Source organism: Chlorocebus sabaeus, chromosome 2 (genome assembly GCF_047675955.1).
Source record: "Chlorocebus sabaeus isolate Y175 chromosome 2, mChlSab1.0.hap1, whole genome shotgun sequence".
In the NCBI taxonomy this organism is placed as follows: domain Eukaryota; kingdom Metazoa; phylum Chordata; class Mammalia; order Primates; family Cercopithecidae; genus Chlorocebus; species Chlorocebus sabaeus.
The window spans coordinates 61886970-61907856 of NC_132905.1; the positions used below are offsets into that span (position 1 = coordinate 61886970).

Here is a 20887-nt window from a genome sequence, read left to right on the forward strand (position 1 = left end):
TCTCAGCTTTATTAGACCCAATGCCCATTTCAAAACAAATATTCTGTGAAATAGCTCTTACTATATTGAAATGGAATTCATAGGTATTCTAACTTACCTCATCCACATTTCAGAGGAAATCAGTATAAAGTCCTAACTATAATATAAATTAAAAAAAGAGTAATTAATAAGATGATGATGTATATTCCATGTGTAGGTGCATGAGTACACTGGAGAGCATAGATGTTTACATGTGTATGTGGTATGATCTTGAATTCAACAGTGACAAAAGCTGTTGTATACAGATGTATTATGTCAGCAACTCAAATACCACAAAACTCTGTTGCTGTTACTAACATGACTTTTTTGAAATGGTAAACAGCTGTTAGGAGAATTGCAAACAAAATAGTGATTGAATATTATTTCTTCAATTATGCCATAGTTACATTCCTGGAAAAAATGTGCTTGTTTTAAAGTAACAGAAAAAAAATACCTTATGTTCATACATAAAATGGCCTTACATTCAGATAATTTATTTAGGCTTACACTTCCATGAATATCTAAACAAGACATTTGAAAATTGTGTGGGATGTAGGTCATTCTTCATTTCATGAATCTCTAGTATCAATTGTAGAATATCCAGCATCTCTGGTCTCTGCCTGTAAATGCCAAGAAGGCCCTCCAACTACTGTGACAAGCAAAAATGACCCCAGGGCTTGCACTATGGCACCTGGAGGTTTTACCTCCCTGTTTAGGACTCATAGACCTAGAGTATAGAATTGTGAAAGTAAAAATCCTAGCCTTGGAAGAACTGAGAGAATGAGAAAGTCACCATGTTGCAACTTCTGCTGAAATAATGTACCTAGTCACAAATTTCAATGGTTGATAAAACTATGAAGTAAAGGTTGATAGGGGACTTTATAATAGGTGGATCTAGCGAGTAGCATATGAACCCATTGATTAATCTTAACGCTAAAAGTGGGATAGCCAGATACTGTTTTCTAATATTATGCAATAGTAAGTTCACAGCAACCTCAATCTAGATCTAACTGCGAGTTTCAAAATATGAAGGACAGAAGAATGAGTTAAACAGACACATAAGGATACAACATCCAAAATTAGAATACAGAAAAATTGTATAGGATAAATTGACCTTGTTTTTTCACCAAATACATTAATCGCATGGGGAGAAAAGGGAGAAACAGGCCATTATGGAAAGAGTCATGCCAACTAAAATGCAGTGTTGGACATTGTTTAGATCTTGATTCAAACCAATTCAAAAAATTATTTTTTAAACATTTGGGGAAATTTTAGCATGGACCAGGTGTTAGATAACATTATCAATTACTGCCAATTTTGTTAGGTGAAATAATTCTGCTTATGTTAAAAAAAAAAAGGTCTTTATCTGTTAGAGATATACATTGAAGTATTTAAAGGTGAAATGATGTGTGTGGGATTTGCTTTAAAATAACTTCAGCCCCCAAAAGAGTAAGGCGTGGGGGAGGGGAAGTATAAGTAAAATAAGAATGGTGGACTATGATAATTATTGAAGTTAGGTGGGAATACACACAGGAACTCATGATACTGTTCTTACTATTTTTTGGTATGTTAAAAAATTTCCTTAGTAAGGATTTTTTATTAATACCAGTTATTCACAAAGTCTTTCAAAAATAGAAGGGAGGGAATACTTCCCAGCTTCTTCTGTGAGGCTAGAATTATCCTGATACCAATACCAAAGACATCATAAGAAAACTACAAACCAGTATACTTTATGAATACAGATATAAAAACCCTTAACAAAGTACTAACAAACCAAATCCAGCAACGTATACAAAGGATTATATACCCTGACCAAGTGAAATTGATTCCAGGAATGATTGATTTAACATCTGAAAATAAATCAGTGCAATACACCATATCAATAGAACAAAGGAGGCCAGGTGCCCCGTGCCTCATGCCTGTAATCCCAACACTTTGGGAGGCTGAGGCAGGTGGATCACCTGAGATCAGGAGTTCAAGACCAGTCTGGCCAACGTGATGAAACCCCTTCTCTACTAAAAATACAGAAATTAGCTGGGTGTGATGGTGGGCACCTATAATCCCAGCTACTCAGGAGGCTGAGGCACAGGAATCGCTTGAACCCAGGAGGCAGAGGTTGCAGTGAGCTGAGATGGTGCCACTGCACTCCAGCCTGGGTGACAGAGCAAGACTGCATCTCAAAAAATAATAATAATAATAATACAACAAAGGATAAAAACTACATGTTCATCTCGATAGAGAAATAGCATTTGACAAAGTCTGACACCCTTTCATGACAGAAGCATTCAGCTAGCCAGGGAAGTACAGTGAGACCCTGTCTCTACAAAAAATTTAAAAAGTAGCCAGGCATGATGGCATATACCTGTAGTTTCAGCTACTTATTGGGCTGAGGTAAGAGGATCACTTCAACCTGGGAGGTCAAGGCTGCAGTCTGTCATCACACCACTGCACTCCAGCCTGGGCAACAAAGTGAGACCCTGTCTCAAAAAAAACAAAAAACAAAACAAAACCAAAAAAACGCATTCGCAATAGAAGGGGCCAGGCATGGTGACTCAGCCCTGTAATCCCAGCACTTTGGGAGGCCAAGGTGGGTGGATCATTTGAGGTCGGGAGTTCAAGATCAGCCTGGCCAACATGGTGAAACCCTCTCTCTACTAAAAATGTAAAAATAATCTGGACATAGTTGCGCATGCCTGTAATCCCAGCTACTCAGTAGGCTAAGGCAGGAGAATCGCGTGAACCTGGGAGGTGGAGGTTGCAGTGAGCTGAGATCACGCCACTGCACTCCAGCCTGGACAAGAGAGCAAGACTGTTTCAGAAAACATGCACACGGAAACAACAACAACAACAAAAACAATGGAAGGGAGGTTTCTCAAGCCAATCAAGAGCATCTACAAAAAGCTCACAGCTGACAGTCTCCTTAATGGAGAAAGATGGAGTGTTTTCCTTTTAAGATCCGGAACAAGGCAAGCATGTTTGCTTTTGTTTTTGCCACTTTTATATAACATTGTACTTGATATTCTAGCCAGGGCAATCACTCAAGAAAAAGAAAGAAGGGGTATTCAGATTAGAAAGTAGGAAGTAAAAATATCTCTATTTGTCAATGACATGATATCTTGTATACGGAAAATCCTAAGGAATCCTCTAAAAAAACAGAACTAAGCAAATTCAGCAATGTGGCAGGATATAAAATTGATATCCTGACTAACACGGTGAAACACCATCTCTACTAAAAATACAAAAAATTAGCTGGGCGTGGTGGCAGGTGCCTGTAGTCCCAGCTACTCGGGCGGCTGAGGCAGGAGAATAACGTGAACCCAGGAGGCAGAACTTGCAGTGAGTTGAGATTGCACCACTGCACTCCAGCCTGGGCGACAGAGCAAGACTCCATCTCAAAAAAAAAAAAAAAAAAAAAAAATCGATAAAATCAATTGTATTTCTATACGTTAGCAATGAACAATCTAAAAATTAATGAAATTATCCCATTTATAACAACGCCACAAAGAATATAATACTTAAAAATAAATTTAACAAAAGAAGAATTGTAAAAGATTTGTGCACTGTGAAAGATTTGGGAAAGAATTGTATAAGATTTGTACGGTGAAAACTATAAAACATTACTGAAAGAAATTAAAGATTTAAATAAAGGAACGACATTCTGTGCTCATGACTAGGAAGAATTAATATTAACCATACTCCCCAACTTGATCTATGTATTCAGTGTGATCCCAATGAAAATCCCGGCAGGTTTTGGGTTTTTTCCCCCAGAAATTGGCAAGTTGATCCTAAAATTCAGGTAGAAGTGCAAGGGAACTAGAATGGCTAAAACAATCTCAAAGAAAAACAAAGTTGGAAGACTTCCAGATCCCAATTTCAAAACTTATTACAAAGCTTCAGTCATCAGGACAGTATGGCACTGGCATGAGGATAAACATATAGAGCAAAGAAATAGAATTGAGAGTCTAGAAATTAACCCATACATTCATAGGGAATTGATTTCAGCAAGGGTACCAAGAGAGTTTAGTAGAGAAACCATAGTCTTTTCAAATGGTGCTGGGACAATTGGATATCTACATGCAAAATAATGAAGTTGGGTCCCTTCCTCAGTTAACTCAAAATGAATCACACACCTGAGTGTAAGAGCTTGAACTATAAAACTTCTAGACCTGGTAATAAGTCTACCTTGGGTAGTCTTATTCGCTGACTTTCGGTTAGACTGGTTTCTTAGACACAACACCTGGGAGGTCAAGAGCACAAGCAGTGAGTAAAAAATAGACAAATTGAACTTTGTCAAAATTAAAATGTTTTGTACATAAAACAATAGTATCAAGAAAGTGAAAAGATAATCCACAGAATGGGAGAGAATATTTGCAAATCAGATATCTGACAAGAAACTTGTATCCAGAATGTATAAAGAGCTCTTACAACTGAACAATACAAAAGAAAACCCAATTTTAAAACGTTCAAAGGATTTGAATAGATATTTCTCCAAGGAGGATGTACAGATAGTCCATGAACACATGAAAAGATGTGCAACAACATTGGTCATTAGTGAAATGGAAACCCAAACCAAAAAATAGCATTATTTGCAATAGCCAAAAAGTAGGAACAACCTAAATGTCTATTAGTTGATGAACAGCAAATATGATATATGCTTACAACTGAATATGTATATTATAGCAATAAAAATGAAGTACTTATACATGTTATAACATAGATGAACCTTGAAAACATCATGTTGAGTGAAAGAAGCCAGTCATAAAAGACTGTATATTATATGATTTATTTAATGTGAAATGTCCAGAATAGGCAAGAGATAGAAAGCAGATTAGTGTTTGCCGGGGTGGAGGTAGAGGATGGGAAAGCAGGAATGAGGAGAGACTGCTAATGGGTACAAGGTTCTTTTTGGGGTGAAGAAAATGTTCTAAAATTAGAATATTTGCACATTCTGTGAACATCTAAAAACCATGCATTATACATGTTAGCTGGTTGAATTTTTTAAGTGAAATGTATCTCAATAAAGCTGTAAAAAATGGGTATTTTACAAAAGTCCTAGAGTTAGCTTAATTGGAAATATGAATATATAATGATAGAAATGATTTCCTTGAGATCAAACCATAGTCCAAGAGAATCGATAATAACTGCCCATGACTGGGGCCTTTTTTTTTTTTTTTTTAATATTTTTCCTTCAGCTAGAGAGTGGTTTGTTAGTACCTAAACAATATTTTAAGGATTCATCATCATACCAGCAAAAGTGATTTATTTAAAATTAGCTACTGAATGCCTTCCCCCTAAGGAACAAGGCAAGGATAACCACTCTGACCACTCTTATTCAGCATAATACTAGAAGTTTTGCCCACACATTAAAACAAGAAAAAGAATTATCATACAGATAAGATAGGAAGAAATAAACCAGTTTATATATGCAGATGACATAATGATCTACATAGAAAATCCCAAGGAATCTACCTAAAATAATAATAAAAATGAGTTTAACAAGGTTGCCAGATGCCAGATTAACATAGAAAAATTAATTGTATTTTTATATACTAGCAATAAACAGATGGAATGAAATTTAAAATACCGTACTGTTTGTAGTTGTTCAAAAACTACTCGGGTAGGCTGGGCATGGTGACTCACGCCTGTAATCCCAGCACTCTGGGAGGCTGAAGAGGGTGGATTACCTGAGGTCAGGAGTTTGAGACCAGGCTGGCCAACCAACATGGTGAAACCCTGTCTCTACTAAAAATAGAAAAATTAGCCAGACATGGTGGTGCACACCTGTAATCCCAGCTACTTGGGAGGCTGAGGTAGGAGAATCACTTGAAGCCAGGAGGCAGAGGTTGCAGTGAGCCAGGATTGCACCACTGCACTCTAGCCTGGATGACAGAGCAAGACTCCGTCTCCAAAAAAAAAAAAAAAAGCTAAAATACTGAGATATAATTCTAACAAAACTTGTATAAGACTTTTATACTGAAAACTACAAAATGCTAGTGAAAGAAATCAAAGAAGATCTAAATAAATGGGGAGACATAACATATTCAGCATAGTAAAAATGTCAGATATTCCACAAATTGATATACTATTTTAATGCAATTCCTATCAAAATCTCAATAAGAATTTCTATAGATATAGCAAGATATAACAGATAATTCTAATATTTATATGGAAAGTCAAAGAATCTAGAATAGCTATAACAAGTTTTTAAAAGAATAAAGTAGAAGAAGTCATTCCACCCAATATTAAGGCTAATTATATAGCTAAAGTAATCAAGATGGTGGAATTGGCAGAGGGACAGACATTTAGATAAGTAGAACAGAATAGTGAGCACAGAAATAAGACCAGCCAACTTCTGACAAGGGTGCAAAAACAAGTCAATGGAGGAAGGACCATCTTTTCAACAGATGGTGCTGGAGCAATTGGATAATCAAAAGCGAAAATATGAGCCTTGACCTAAACCTTATATAAAAATGACCTCAAATTGGATCATTGATTTAAATGTAACATACAATGCTACAACACTCCTAGAAGAAAACACAAGAGGAAATCTTCAGTATCTAGGGCTTAGTGAAGAGTTCTTAGATACAGCACTAAATGCACATTATTTTTAAAAGATGCTAAATTGGACTTCATCGAAATTTAGAACTTTTAATCTGTGAAAGACCCTGTTAAGAGGATAGAAGCATAACCTACAGTTTGGGAGGAAATGCTAGAAAACCATATATTTAACAAAGGATTCATATCTAGATAAAGAACTCTCAAAATCAACAGCTTAAGAAACTATCCAATTAGAAAATTGAAAAATGAAGGCCAGGCATGGTGGCTCATGCCTGTAATCCCAGTGCTTTGGGAAGCTGAGGTGGGTAGATCACCTGAGGCCAGGAATTCGAGATCAGCCTGGCCAACATGGCGAAACCGTGTCTCTTCAAAAATACAAAAATTAGCGGGTATGGTGGTGCATGCCTGTACTCCCAGCTACTCAGGAGGCTGAGGCAGGAGGATCACTTGAACCTGGGAGGCGGAGGTTGCAGTGAGCCGAGATGGCACCACTGTACTCCAGCCTAGGTGACAGAGCAAGACTCCGTCCCCCCAGAAAAAAAGAAAAAATGGAAAAATGATATGAAGAGGTGATACACTGAGAAGCACATACAGATGTCAAAGAAGCAATGAAAAGATCCTCAGCATTGCTAGCCATTAAGCTAGGTAAAATGCAAATGAAACCACAGTGGGATGTTTCACACCTATTAGAATAGCTAAAATTAAAAATAGTGATGATACTAAATTCTAGAGAGAGTGCAGAAAAACTGAATCATGTAGACTGCTGGCGGGCATGTCAAGTGTTACAGCTACTCTGGAAAATCATTTGACAGTTTCTTAAAAAACTAAACATGTACTTAATTAGATCCAGGAATCACACACCTGAACATTTATCTCAGAAAAATGAAAATTGTGCCCACAGAAAAACCTGTACACAGATGTTCAGAGGAGTTTTATTTGTAATAGCCAAAAGCTGGAAATAATCCAGATGTCCCTCCTCCGGTGATGAATAGTTAAAGGAACCGTGGTGTATCCATACTGTGGAATACTACTCGGCAGTATAAAGGAATGAACTGTTGAAGCACAGCAATTTGGTTAATCAAAGTCATTATGCTGAGTGAAAGAAGCCATTCCCAAAAGGTCACATATTGTGTGATTCCACTTATATAACATTTTTTAAATGATACAGTTATAGAGGTGCTAAACAGATTAATGGTTGCCAGGGGTTATGAGGGCAGAGCTGTAGGTATGGTTATTAAGGGGAGTAGCATGAGAGAGATCTTTGTGGTGGTTTAACTGTTAGAGAAAACTGAGTGAAGTGTATTAGAACCTCTTGTACTGTTTTTCCAACTCCTGTGAATCTTTTTTTTTTTTTTTTTTTTTTTTTTTTGACAGTCTCCCTCTGTCACCCAGTGTAGAATGCAGTGGTGCTATCTTGGCTCACTGCAGCCTCCGCCTCCTGGGTTCAAGCGACTCTCCTGCCTCAGCCTTCCGAGTAGCTGGAATTACAGATGGCTGCCACCACATCTAGCTCATTTTTGTATTTTTAGTAGAGACAGAATTTTACCATGTCGGCCAGGCTGGTCTCAAACTCCTGCCCTCAAGTGATCTGCCCACCTCAGCCTCCCAAAAGGCTGGGATTACAGGCATGAGCCACTGTGTCTGGGCCCCTGTGAATCTCTAATTATTTAACAGTAAAAGGGTTTTCAAAATTTAGATGCTGAAGAGCCACTTAGGTTCTTAAGTCCATGGTATTTAGTCAGCTGTGTGTAGGGGGACAGTGGATCTAGCCCTGAGTGTTTCACAAAGGCCAGTGAGGCCTTTTGTCCTCATATCATCTAGTCAGGGATGAGCAACGGACTGGGAGCACATAGGGAAAGGAATCTGAGCCGTACCTGAAGGCTTCCCCAAGGAAGGGACTGACCACTAAGCAGACTCCTAAAGAAAAAGGAACAGATGTTAGCCAGACAGAGAGTAGGGCAGAAAGGGCATCTTAGCCTGAAGGCCTGTTCTATACAGAGCCCTGGAAGGACAGGCAGTGGAGCCAGAGCCGGGCAGGGGTCGTTAAGTGGGTTGCTGAGACCAGGTCAAGCTTCCCCACTTAGGGTAAGGGAAAGGATACAATACTCCTTACCAGGGTAGAAAATTACCAAGAAGTGATGTAGGCCTTCGTTCAGTGAATCCATACTAAGTGAAGGCTCTGAGTCTCTGGTCTGAGGAGGCTTCGGAGAAGATGTGAATATTCTACTAGGCCCAGAAAATAAGGAGGGTACCATTCAACCACTGGACTGCTGCAGGTCCAGCAAGTCCTGCCCCAACCTGGTTTTGGTTGGCAGAAACCTCTGGTCCTCTATCTCTGGAGTTCACCCCACTTTTGACCGTACCACCACTCAGTTATTTTTGTCTGATCTCAAGATTACTGGCTTTTTTCAAGCGCATATTTTCTTTGCTCTGTGTTTTCACCCATTGCTCAGACCTGTGCATTGTGCATTTTTGGTGAGTCCCCTGTTCAGCAAATATTTGTTTCTCTGTGGGTTCAGGGATTCCTAGGGCTGGGCCCCTACTACAGAGGCATGCACTTCCCCTGTGGCATGGGAAATAGGTGAGTTAAGAGAGATAATTGCTGTTACAAAGGTTAACACAGAGATACTTCATGAATATCCTGGGAAAGGCTACTTGGAAGTGCTGCCTGAGCTGTGTCTTCACGGGAAAGGGAATTATTTCTTAAACTCTCTCTCGGTCTTTTCATGTGTCTGAATTACCACATAACAGATTTTTTTTTTTTTTTTTTTTTTAAATGAAGAAGGTTGTTCCAGACTGAGAAAACAGTAGATTAGAGGCATCAAGGTCTAAAAACTTGGGGCTGTCCCTGAACTTCAACTGGACAAAAATAATTTTTCTGGAATCCTAGCATATACCAGCTAGGGAGGATGGGGCCAGATTTGGGGAAGCCCCTGATGTGAAGCACATGAATCTCCCTGTGGACAATTGGAAACCACTGAATGATTCTGAGGGCAACAGTGCCTTTGGCTAAAGAGCCTGGTGGGTTGGAGAGGATCAGGCAGAAGATCAAGCTTTTCCCTCCTCCATACCACTCTGAAGGAAGAACTTGGTCCCCTTCCTTCCCTGCCTCACCTCTCCCTCCATGTCATGAAGAGTATTTTGTGGCAGTTAGGAGCACAGGCTTTGGAGATTGATCAGCTGTGTTCACACCCTGAGCTTGTACCTTTCCCTGTCTCTCAGCACATTTAGCCTCTTGGAGCCTCAGGTTTCTCATCTGCACCTTGGGAATAATTACAGCTGTCTCAGGTTTTGTAGGATTGAATGTGATGAAGGATGTCACATGTTGACATTCAGTAATTATTCAGTGGTCTAGTAACTGGTCACTGGAAAAAAAATATTCAGTGGATTCCCATTCATGTAGCTGGCAAAGATGAGAACAAGATTGAAGGTTTAATGAGTAGAGGTCTCTCAAAAAATAACCTTGTTTTATTGTTTTTAAATACTACCATCTTCCCCCAAAACAGATTTGATGTAGGATTAGGTGTGAGAGTGTCAGCCCAGAGAGGGTGTTGGGCAACTGTATTTAGGCCCAGGCCCAGGTCCATTATAGACATTGTTTCCGTTATCATCATCATCATCACCCTGTGTTGAGGACAGAAGTAATTTCCCTTTCTTGGCTGTTCACCGTGTGTTGGTCTGTGAACCAAGTGTGTTAATATATGGTTGCTCATCTTCTGGACAGCCCTACAAGAAGATCAGTGGCATCCCTACTTTACAAGGGAAGAGACAGTGGCTGAGAGAGGTAGCACGTAGCTTCTCAGCGTTGTCTCCCTGGGAGGGTGAGCACTGGGATTTACCCCGAAGTGGATCTAACTCAGCAGCTCGTGCTTTTCCCACTGCACCTGTCGGCGTTAGTTCATGTAATAAGCAGTGTGTGTACAAATTCAATGTAGCGTAGACTGATTATGGAGAAAAGCCCATCTCCTTTCCCCTCCTCAATTAAGTCTTTCTCAGGCAGACCTGTTTCACAAGACTAAGGCACTGAACTGGAGAGATGGTTGGAAGAGGAGGCAGAATGTTTAGGAGGCTTTTTCTTAGCCTCTAGCAAATTGGCAGCCTATCAGATCTCTCCTCTGTACTCACCTCACCTGCCTCTGCCCCCACTCTCTGCTTATTCCTTGGCCAGACCCATTTGTCCATGAGCTCAGATAGCTGTGGTTCATTTACTGCAGCTCGCATCACCACCACGTTGCTCAGCAACCAGGCACTCAAACTTCCACCTTTTCCTTTCCCCCTGAAATGCCTAGTTTTGGGGTGAAGCCACAGGCAGGAAGGAGGCAAAAAGCAGCACAGCAGCTGGCCTCTCTGTCTGCTACAGGGTGTTAATTATCCCATCACTGAGCAGCCATCACTGAACACCCTTGGCTGGTGCTCTGAGCAGAAATAGCAGCCTCTGCTCCTTCCCATAGGACACAGTCCTGTGTCTCACCCCTCGCCTTAAACACTCTTGTTTTGCCTATCTCACACCTGGAAATTTCCAAATACAAACTAAAGTTGGGATTGTCTACCCTAGAGCATAGAGACTTGTTTCCCTAGGTGTGTAGTGATGTATGGCTGCAGCTTGTAAAGGATTCTGGGTCTGCTGTGATACTGGGTGTGTCTAGGCTAGGAGTATAGCTAGAGAAGACATTCCATTGTAGTGGAAAATTGGAGGTGGGCAGGTCTTTCCTACTCCTGAGATGTCTAGGAAAGAATTACTGAAAACAACCCATCTATAAGGAAAATATTTTTTTATCCAACCTAACTTTTTATTGTCATTATAAATCTAACCTGTTTCCTTTTGCTTCATCTGTCCTCTGATAGGAGACTGGATGCCCCAAATCTTGCTCCATGTTTTGAAAAAAACAGTTTTTCTATGCTTAACCAGCTTCTCTAAAAATAAATCTTTAGATATAAAGCTCTTTTTTATGTCATTCTGAATTCATTTTTAATCCCAACCAGTCTGTATCTTTACATATTTTTAAATGTTCCAAATAGTTTGCATTCTGCATTTTCTTTTTAAATTTCATAATCCATTTACTAAAGTGCTAAACATAACTCTTTTAGCATCTGATATTTCATTTTACTAGTATGCTATGGTTTATATCACTTCTATGGGGTATTTCAAGCATTTCTAATTTTTCATTGTAAATAGTACAGCTATGAACATCCCCGTGTATTAGGGTTTTTTTTCTTTTACTTCCTTGAGTTATATTACTTACACTGGAGAACCTCAAACTTTATGTTCTGAGGAACCCTCTAGCACTCTAAAAATTTTTGAGGACCCCAGAGAGCTCTTATATGGGTTATATGTATCAATATCTACTGCATTAGAAGTTACAAATGATATTTTCAAAATGCACATTTATTCATTCATTTAATAATAAGCCCATAAGTGTTAATATAAATAACAAATTTCTCTGAAATATCTTTTCAAAACAAAATTTAGAAGAGTAACGTTCTTTTACATTTTTGCAAATCTCTTTAATGTCTGGCTTAATGAAAGACAACTAGATTCTCATTTCTGCTTCTGCATTCAGTCTGTAGGGGATATGTTGTTTTCATTGAAGCCTTTCACATATCAGTTGTTGGAAAAAAAGACTAGTTTAATAACCTTTTCAAATAATTATAGATATTCTTCTTTACTGTTTTGTTTGTTTGTTTTGAGGCGGAGTCTCGCTCTGTCGCCCAGGCTGGAGTGCAGTGGCGCGATCTTGGCTCACTGCAAGCTCCGCCTCCCAAGTTCACACCATTCTCCTGCCTCAGCTTCCTGAGTAGCTGGGACTACAGGTGCCTGCCACCATGCCCAGCTGATTTTTTTTTTTTTTTTTTTTTTTTTTTTTTTTTTTTTTTTTTTTGTATTTTTAGTAGAGACGGAGTTTCACTGTGTTAGCCAGGATGGTCTCGATCTCTTGACCTCACGATCCGCCCACCTCGGCCTCCCAAAGTGCTGGGATTACAGGTGTGAGCCACTGCGCCCGGCCTCTTCTTTACTGTTGAACCAACTTGACAAGTAGTAGTTTTTGTAAGGGTTAGTTGTAATGTGGAATCTGAATCCATATCAGTGAACTTTTTTATATATCTGTTACATTAAAATCTACTAGTTTATCATACCCTTTGAATGGACCTTTTACCTGTGTATAATACTGTCATGGAAGATCGTGTATTTTGGTCATTTGGAAAATATTGATTCACTGAGATATGCAGATCTGCTCTCAAAGTTGACACATTTTATTATATAATATCATTGCTGATTTTTGCTTGAAAACTTGAATTTTCTCATTGGCAGTAAATACCATTCATTATTTTCCTAGAAGTTTGAGACCAGCCTGGGCAACATGGTGAACTCTGTCTCTGAAAATTAGCTGGGTGTGGTGGCGTGGCCCTGGAGTCCCAACTACTTGAGAGGCTGAGATGGGAGGATTGCTTGAGCCCAGGAGGTGGAGGCTGTGGTGAGCCATGATCATACCACTGCACTCCAGCCTGGGCGACAGAGCAAAACCCTGTCTCAAAAAAAAAACAAAAAAAAGAAGTGCTTTATGCCCATTTCCCACTTCACACAGAATATTAAAAAGACATATTCAAATATTGAAATTTTACAAAACTTGACAATCTATACCTCTTCATCAAGTACATTCTAAAATGAAGCTGGATGTGGGTGAGTAAGTGGTAAGGGAGGATGCAGTGACTGCCAGGTTAGTGCTACTGCTTTGAGTCATACTATGGCATCAGCAGTTCCACCCACTATTGCTTTTGCACCATCAGTGCAAATGTCAACACAGCAAAAAAACCAAATAGTTTCTGATATAAAATAGCTTTGACCTCATGGTAAAATGTGGCTCATGTGCATGAGCCACATTTAAAATTTTTTCTTTTCTTGAGGTTTACTAGCCATTTGGATTTCATCTTTTGTGAAGAGGTAATCAAATCTCTTGTTCGTTTTTCTATTGGCTTGTCTTTTTATGACTTGTTGGCATTGTTTATATATTCTGAAGTTAAGTCCTTCATTAAATAAATGCATTACAAATGTCTTCCTCCCCTCTGTAGCTTGCCTTTTTACCCTGTTAATGGGTTTTTTTTTTTTATTGTTAAAACATTCTTAATTTTTATGTAATCTAGCTTATCAGTTCTTTCCCTTTGTTTCATACTCTTTTGATTTTTGTTTAAGAAGTCTTTGCCCTATGCCAAGGTCATGGAGAAATCCTTGTATATTTTCTCCTAGAAGCTTTAATGGTATACCTTTTATATTTGATCTATAATCCATTTAAAATATTTTTTATGTGTGGTGTGAGATTTATATTTTTCCACATTGCTATCCAGTTGGTCCAGCACCATATTTTGAAAAGATTGCCCTCTACGTATGTTACTTTAATAATTTAATTTTCATTTTTCATTACTTGTGAAACTATTCTCTATTCTTAAAATTTGTTTTCATTCTTTTCCCGTTGGAGTCACATAATATCCCTTTGGTTTTTTCCTGTGGATAGCAAAGTTCAATAACATTTATATAGCCACTATTTATTTATTAAGTGCCAATGATTCCAGACAAATGCTGGGCATTTAATCCCTGTGCTCTTATTTAATCCCCTCAACAATTCCATGAGATTGGTAAGGGCTCTCCCCATTTTGCAGGTAAGGAAGCTGAAGTTCATGTACAGTAAGTAACTTCCTCACAACAGTAAGAAGGAAGAGTTGTGTTATAATAGTAAATTATTGAATTCTACTTATTGGACTCTAAATGTATAGGCACTACACTTTTGTAAGCATTCTCATTTAATATATATGTAACAACCCTGTGAAGTAGATACTATTGTCTGTATTTTACACAAGAGAAAGCTAGGGCTTGGAGATTTTATAACTTGCCCTGGGTCACACAGCTGTGAAATGGTGAGGCCAGAATTTGAACTTGAGTCCATCATGTGCCACTTACTGGGAATATGTCATGAGGTGTGGACCCAGCCTTCAAGGAGCTCACAGTTGATTGGGACTAATTGTCCTTTTCATTCCAGATCATAAATCTTTTTAAAACAATTTTAGAAGTATGTCTGAGATCTGCTGAACCTCATTGAAGAGTGATTAATCTGAAGGGTAGAAGGAAAGGTTTCATAGAGATGATGCCTGATGAGCTAAGTTTTAAAGGACCAATAAAAGTTCTTTGGTATTGACGGTAATTGACTTTTATGCAGAGGGAACGACGGGTACCAATGGGGCTATGAAATCATCTTGTACAAGTGGGGGAGTTTTTGTTTCACTCATGTCAGCATGTGAAGGGAGAAAAGATGAATGTGAGGACCAAATCACAAGGCCAGTATGTGCTAAGAAGCTGGATTTGATCCATGGGGTGATGGGAGCCATCAATGTTTTGAAAAGTTACGTGGTTGGGACTCGGTTAACCACAGATTTTTTTTTTTCTCTTGAAGAATCCCAGTCATATTCTGACAGTGGACATGTTAACATGGTTAATATTTATTGAGCTTTTACTGTGGGCTGAGCAGTTACATAAGTGTAAAGTATATGTAAAACAATCTCTTTTAAGCCTCATAAGAGAATGAGGTAGATGCTCTTGGTATCTCTGTTTTGTGCAAAAGAAAACTGAGGCACCAAGAGCTTGACTTGCCCAAAGCAACATATCTCATGAGCATTGGAGCAGGATTCAGCCCTTAGTATTTCCCACTTTTGATACATATATTGGCAGTTGTTTCAGAAGAAATGAGCTTGGCTTGGATTGCTCCAAGAACAAAGAAATGGGCTTGGCTTGGATTGCTCCAAGTACTGGTTGGAACACAGTACAGCAGTGGAGCAGAGACATAGGAGACGACACCATGGGGTAAGCACAGGCCAGTGCATGAAGCCCATGGGGCCAAGATCAGGAAAATGGGAAGCCACTGGGCAGGTTTTACAAGGGAGGGACTTCATATTGTTTACATTAAAAAACAAAATAACCCTCTGGCTCCTTTGTAGAGATGGATTATAGAGGGACAAGAGTAAAAACAGACCCAGAGAAGAAGTTGACACAGGCAGCCAGGCAAGATATAATGGTGGTTGGTGGTAGATGGTGGTATATAAGGCAGGTGGCTTTAGGGTCTGTTTGGAAGTACACCTGGCAGGACTTGCCAATGGGTTGGCTTAATGAAGGGAAGAAAACTCAAGGACGATGCAAGTTCTTTTTTTAGCCTGTCATTTCTGGTTTGGGGCTACCATAACTAATGATTCATTACGTTTATGGACATACTTTTATGCCATTTGGAGCACGTCTCTGAATGTTTCCTTAGAATAGATTCCTATAGAATTACTACATTAAGGACCAAGTCTGTTTATAGAGATTTTCATACTTATTGCTCAGTTGCCCTTCTAAACAGTTGTGTTAATTGACATTCTCACTATGTTTCAGTGTCATTTTCCTATCCTTACCAATGCTGGAGTCAGTCTCATTATTCTTTTAAATTACTTAGAAAAACAGTGTCTTCGTAACATCTGTTAGCTAACTGAACTCAAAGTGTAAGGCCAGTAAAGTGAGGAAAGTGTTTGCAGCATATATGTGCATCATAAATTGCCACAAACTTAGTGGCTTTAAACTGCACCCACTTATTATGTCATAATTCTCTAGGTCAAGAATATGGATTTGCTTGGCTCATTCAGGTCACTGGCAGAATTCAGTTCCTTGTGGTTATAAGACTAAGGTTCCTGTCCCTCTCCCTCAGTTCCATAAGACCTTCTGCATTTCTTCTCATGTGGCTGCCTCCTCTTCAAAGCTAGCAGTGCTGTGTTGAGTCTCTTCTTGGGCATTCTTCTTCTGCCACATTCCATGTTCTGTGCTTTTAAGGGTTCCTGTTTATTAGATTAGCCCACTGAGGTGATGTGCCCTTTTGAGGTCAACTGTGCCATATAACAAAACAATCACAGGATTGCTTTCTCATCACATTCATAGGTACTGGGGATTAGGAGTTGTGGAGTCTTGAGAGGGGATTGAATTCCATCTACCACAGTCTGTTCTCTGGCCTCTCAAATGTGAAATATATCTTTCTTCCCCTGAGGTTTCCAAGAGTCTTAACCCATTATTGCATCAACTCAGTCTAAAATCTTGTCTAAATCTCATTAGCTTGAAGGACCAAGACCTAATCATCTCAGTCAGGTGCAGTTGAGGCTCCTGAGCACAACTCCTTTAATTAGTTGACCAAAGAAACAAGTTCTTTGTTCCCATCATATAGTAGTAGAGTGACAGAAGGTAAGATATCTGTGTTTTCTAACATAGAGAAAAAAAAATGTACATGAAAGATATTAAGTACAGTATTATTTGTAGTTACACATGCATACCCCAGAAACATCATCAATGCTTGCAATAGAAAATTAAGTAAATTTTTTAAATTTGCTTCTCTTGAGTATGTATTGGCCATTAAAAATGTTAACAGCAAAAACAACTTAGGAAATACAGCACCTATTTTTCCTTAATAATAGAGATAGGGGTCTCACTGTGTTGCCCAGGCTAGTCTCAAACTCCTGGACTCGCAATCCTCCCACCTCGACCTCCCAAAATGCTTGGATTACAGGCGTCAACCACTGCACTCGGCCTTTACAGACATGGTTTTGCCATGCTGGCCAGGCTGGTCTCGAACTCCTGGCCTCAAGTGATTTGCCCACCTCAGCCTCCCAAAGTGCTGGGATTACAGGCATGAGCCACTGTGCTCAGCCTACAACTGCCTGTATGACCTTTCTTGTTCTGTTTCTTCTCTCCTCCCCATATTTCGTGGTCCAGAGAGAAAAATAGAGATGGTTGCATATTTCAGAGCAATCAAGACTCTTTATTCTCAAGCATTTTAACAGCCACTAGAAGCCCCCTATGTTTGCCACTCTGTCAGGGGGCACTTCATGGAGTCAGGTAAGATGCTCATTGCCCTCTGGCACCACCTGGTCTGCCTCCAGTTGCGCAGGATATTGGAGGCTGCTAGAAACTTTGACTGCTAGCTCCATGAACTGTGGCTTGGGAGCAGTAACCTAGGTCAGGAAATATTCCTTCCCTGGGAAACCTGGCCTTGTCCATTTAAATCACAGTATTCTGCGATTCCAACCCATCAGGTGGAACTGACTGGAGGAGCACCTACTTTTGGATTTTTTCCCAGTTCTCTAGTTAATGATTTCTTACCTGTAAGCTTAGATTAGCTGCTGTATATAAGGCTTTCCCAAGGTCTGGCAGGAACCTGCCACTGCCCCGGAACTGTCAGGTTTGTATTGCTTGCCAGGGCTCTGCAAAGATTCTAGAGCACATCTTTCAAAATACTAAATATTTTTGTTGTATTATATCCATATCCATTACAGAAAAAGCAGGAAAGTATAAAGAAATACCTCACCACCCAGGAGTAACTGTCACTGTTTGCACTCTCAGTACGCTTCTTTCTAGTTGTAATTATACATACCACCACCACTACCCTGCATACATACATTTTTCACAGTTAATTTCCCTAGGCTATTGATAAACCCCATTTCCCCTCGATACTTAACACTACAGCATGAGCGTTTTTCCACATCGTTTTTAAAACATTCTCAGAACATGGTTTTTACTGTTTCTATGGCTACATTTAGGAACCTGCCATGATGTTCCTAACTGGCCTCCATTTAAGCTGACTGCAGTTTCCTTGATTAATGTCTTTGTGAATATATTTTAATTTAAATTCTTTATTCTTTATTTAAAATGAACACCTCGACAAAAAATTATCAGATCAAAGAATATAGAGATATATAAGAGGGTCTCACTCACTACTGCCAGCCTGTGCTCCACATCTTCCTGCTGCTCTGCCGCCTAGAAGGAGGAGCTCTTCCCGCTCCTCCACCAATCACAATGGAAAAAGAGATTGCCATACTTGTCATTGACAATGGCTCCAGCATGTGCAAAGCTGGTTTTGCTGGGGATGACACCCCTCGAACCATGTTTCCCTCCACCGTCAGGTGCCCCCAACACCAGGGCATGATGGTGGGGATGGGCCACAAGGACTTCTACCTGGGCGACAAGGCCCAGAGCAAGCACAGCATCTTGACGCTGAAGTACCCCATCGAGCACAGGATCGTCACCAACCAGGAAGACATGGAGAAGATCTGGCATCACACTGGCTACAGCAAGCTGCGTGTATTCCTGGAGGAGCACCCGGTGCTGCTGACCGAGGGCCCCCTAAACCCCAAGGCCAACAGAGAGAAGATGGCTCAGATCATGTTTGAGACCTTCAATACCCTGGACATGTACGTGGCAGTCCAGGCCATACTTCTATGCCTCTGGGCGCACTACTGGCATTATCATGGATTCTGGAGATGGAGTCACACACAGTGCCTGTCTACGAGGGCTGTGCCCTCCCCACGCCATCCTGTGTCTGGACCTGGCTGGTCAGAACCTGACCACCTCATGAAGATTCTCACAGAGTGTGACTACAGCTTCACTAGCACGGCCGAGCGGGAGATCGTGCATGACATCAAGGAGAAGCAGTGCTACGTCGCCCTGGACTTTGAGCAGGAGATGCCCACTGCCATGTCATCCTCCTCCCTGGAGAAAAGCTACAAACTACCTAACAGCCAGGTGATCACCATTGGCAACATGCAGTTCCAGTATTTGGAGGCGTTCCAGCCCTTCTTTCTGGACGTGGAATTTTGCAGCATCCGTGAGATCACCTTCAGCTCCATCATAAAGTGTGATGTGGACATCCACAAGGACCTGTACGCCAACACAGTGCTGGCCAGTGGCACCACCATGTACCCAGGCATCTCCAACAGGATGCAGAAAGAGATCACTGCCCTGGTGCCCAGCACAAGGAAGATCAAGATCATTGCGTTCCTAGAGCACAGGTACTCCGTGTGGATCAGCAGCTCCATCCTGGCCTCATTGTCCACCTTCCAGCAGATGTGGATTAGCAAGCAGGAGTATGACGAGTTGGGCCCCTCCATGTCCACTGCAAATGCTTCTAAATGGACTACAAGCAGATGTGTAGCATTTGCTGCATAGGGTAATTCAGATGTATAAATTTGCCCCGACAAATGTATACACCTCATGCCAGTCTCACAAAACTGGAATAAGCTTTTGGAAAGAAATTTGTCCTTGAAGCTTGATCAGCAGTGGATTGTAGAACTTGTTGCTAATTTTGACCTTGTATTCAAGTTAACTGTTCTCTTGGTATTTGTTTAATACTCTGTTCATGTCTTTGATTTCAACCCTTAGCACATGTGGTTTGGGCACTTCATTACTGAGATGAAGAACATGCCTGTGGAAGACAAGTCCATGGCTTGGTGGGTCTGTGTGGCTGGCAGTCTCCCACTGGTGCAGGGTATTAATATATCAGGGCTGAGTATTCTGGGATTTCTCTAGAGGCTGGCAAGGGCTGCTGAACCAGTTGTCATTTCTGTCTTGCCTGTAGGACCCAGTTTCCTTTCTTAGCTGATGTTTTCCTGCCAGAACACCATGGGCTGTTTCTTGCCTTGAGTTGGAAGCGGTTTGCATTTACACCTGTAAATTTATTCATCCTTTTCATTTATGTAAGGTTTTTTTTTTGTATGCAATTCTTGAGTCTTTTAAGAGATGACAACAAATTTTGTTTATTTTACTGTTATGTGAGAACGTTAGGCCTAGCAGCACATCATTGTGTAAGAAAAAATAAAAGTGCTGCCATTTAAAAAAAAAAAAAAGACATATAAAACTTCTGAAGGACTATGTATTTTTATGTCTATCAATACCTATATATATTACAGAGATAATATGGAATTACTCTCCGGAAAGCATGCAGTCATTTATGTGCTTTCTAGCTCATGCATTCTCCATGAAGGCAGAAATCGGCTGTTGGGGTCAGGGGCAGTCCTAGAGATTACAGTGGTTTGTGGCCCTCCTTCAGGTACAATGCATAAACATATACACAGTATATCTATAGTACTAAAATTTTATACAGGGGCTATATTGACAAAAAGGTTGAGAAGCACTGTTCTAGCCGTATGTGACTCCATACATCTGTCTCTACTTTGGAAGCTTCTGTCTGAATCTTAGCTTTGGGATTTTGGTTTTGGGTTTAAGAATAATATTTTTCTGATGTAAAACTTCTTGGTTCATTATACAAAGTTGAAGAAACTGAGAAAGATGTGAATAAAATTTATCTGGAGTTTACCAATATTACTATTTTAAAATATTAATATTTAATATTTTAATCTATGTTTTTAGGTTTGTGTTCCGCCCTTCTTACATAATTGTCATTGTAGGATTATTGTTCATCTGAACCAAGGACCACCCTGAAATATCCCTTGTGTTATAGTCTCATGCAGGGGTTTG

The 20887-nt window shown here is 40.0% G+C and overlaps 1 protein-coding gene and 1 pseudogene across 2 annotated transcripts in view; both read left to right on the top strand.

The window, feature by feature from the left end:
• PSMF1 (proteasome inhibitor subunit 1) overlaps positions 1 to 20887 on the top strand; it is a 43087-nt gene that overhangs the window by 16878 nt on the left and 5322 nt on the right. The window lies entirely within an intron of this gene.
• On the top strand, positions 12479 to 20078 carry LOC103215938 (actin, cytoplasmic 2-like; annotated as a pseudogene).